The sequence below is a fragment of the Parus major genome, chromosome 4A (genome assembly GCF_001522545.3).
Source record: "Parus major isolate Abel chromosome 4A, Parus_major1.1, whole genome shotgun sequence".
Taxonomy (NCBI): Eukaryota; Metazoa; Chordata; class Aves; order Passeriformes; family Paridae; genus Parus; species Parus major.
In genome coordinates this window covers 884,330-886,647 of record NC_031772.1, presented here as the reverse complement: position 1 = coordinate 886,647, position 2,318 = coordinate 884,330, and positions in this window count along the sequence as shown.

The window sequence follows — 2,318 nt, the reverse complement described above, 5'->3', positions numbered from 1 at the left end:
CCAGGCTGACAGGACACAGCTGAAATGCAGCGATGGGAGATGACCGCAGGTCACCGAGCATTTCACAAGCACCAAAATTAACATTTCAAACGCCCACGTCGCCCTTCTTGTTAGAAAGGAGAAGCAAAGTCATGGAAGGTGATTTTCAACAAGGACAGCAATTTTTTAAGGTCAGGCTGTTGGCGTGTGAGGGCTGTTGGCACGTGGAGGGGTCACGGTGTGCTGTCCCTCGCTGTCCCCTGCAGCTGTTGCAGGACATGCATCCACAGCTTCTCACTGCCGGGATTGGCCTTTGCTGCTGAAACCTTCTCCCGTCTGGGGATAACCTGCTGAGCTGGAAAATACCCAGTGAGCTGCACAAAGGGTATGTGTGTGCCCCTGTGAGCGTTCCTTTCCAAAACCAGGAGCTGTAACAACGAATCGGGCAGCTCTGACTGACAAGGGGAGAACAGAGCCCTTTTTTTCCTCTCCACATTCAAGTAGGAGACATAAAACCCTGCTCCTGATCAAACCTGTGCAGCTGTGGCTGGCTTCAGTGGGGCCAGGGTTTCTGTGGAGGGTCTGCTCACCCTGGAATGAGGGTGATGCTGCTGTCTGCAGGAGAAACCCTCCTGAAATCCCTGTTCACTGCAGCCAGCCCCAGGTTAATGACTCCTGCACCAGTGGTTTGCTGTTCTGTGCTTACTCCAGAGGTGAGCAATTCCCTTGGACATCACTTGGACTCTAACCTGTGTTTAGCCAGCTCTGCTTTTCCAGTTCTCAGTACTTGACTGAACAGGTATTTTTGAAGAGTGATTTTTCAAAGCCAAATAATGGCTCTAGTCTCAACCCAACCTTCTAGCCTCAATCTGGGAAAGTGGCAAAAAAAATTTCAGTTTTTTTTTTCAAATTCAAGAGATTTTGAATTTTGCTTGAGTGGGTTTTTTCAGCCTCTGATCTGGAATTAATGAAATTAATTGGAATTCTTCCTACACCTTCTCCCTAAGATTAGATTTAAGGATGAGGCATTGCACCCACATGAAATAATTCTCTGCAAACAGGTGCTGCAGGTGTTCTCAAGATTTCCCACAGCTTTGAAGGGCTTTTGTCCCTTACACACGAATTTGCACTCACCACCCTCAGACAGAAAGGGCCTGGACAGAAATCCCTGAAAAAGAAACAGCCGTGGTTCTGTGTGTCAGTGTTTCCTTCCTCATCTGTCTCCTTGCTGCTCTCTCAGTTTATCATCTCCTGGGCAGGCAGAGAGTGATGCTCAGCTCTGGAGGGGCTGGATGTGCCAAGGAGCTCCTGGCAGTGGGAAATGTGGGAAGCTGGATGGTGCAGAATGCCTTGCTGGGATTGCTGGGCATTGCTGGTGAACTGTCCCAAAGCCAGCGTTCCAAACCATGAATCTTAGCGGCCACAAGGAAAAGCCGTGAGCAATCGCCCTCCAGGCTGAGGGAACACAGCTTTTCCATGCCGTGAGCTGCTGGGGCTGCCTCGGGTGAGCTGAGCTGTCTGGAGGAGCTGCAGCTTTGGGATGTGCAGGATTCCTGCCAGCACCCAGGGCCAGGGCCCAGCCCACCTGGGCTGCACAGACCTGATCCAGATCCTGTCTTAGTGACTCTGCCTTCTGTTCAGAGAGCAAGAAATGCATTGATTGCAGAACCTTGGGGGTGACAGCTGCATCTTCTGCTGGGCAGCTTCATTTTCCCCAAATCCTGTGTCAGAAGTGGGTGTGTGACACTCAGTGGGGATCAGTCCCGGTTACAGCAGAGCATCCCCTGCACAGTGGTAGAGCAGAACTGAGACTTTGGGCACTTGGATGGGTCCCATTTCTCCATGAGCCGTGGCAGTTTAGGACAAACAGCATTCCTGTGATAAGAACACAGCAGGAATGTGTGTCTTGACTTGGAGCCTTGCCTATCAGACTGATTTTTTCATGAGCACATGAACTCTCCCAGTCACACAAGAAGTGCTGTATGACCAGACAGAAAATCATCTATCCAAACTGTTTGGTAGGGAGAGCCTGCTGTGTCACACACAAGAAGCACTGACTGAATGGGTTGGTTTTCCTTGAAAAATTCTGTATCAGTGTAAGAAGGGCCTACCCAAAGATGCTGGGGTTTATATTACCATGGCTCTTTAATTAGTAGCACTGACTGCTGAAGTGTTGGGAAAAGGCTGCTATTATTGTAAAGACCATAATTGAAAGGTTGTTTTGGAAAAACAGGAACATCTACTTCTCCATGCTGCCTTCCTGGGCAGCTCCTGCTCCTCTTGAGAATGAGCCGGCATCATTTCAACCGGGGGCCGGGGCTGTGCCGGGGAGGTGCCGG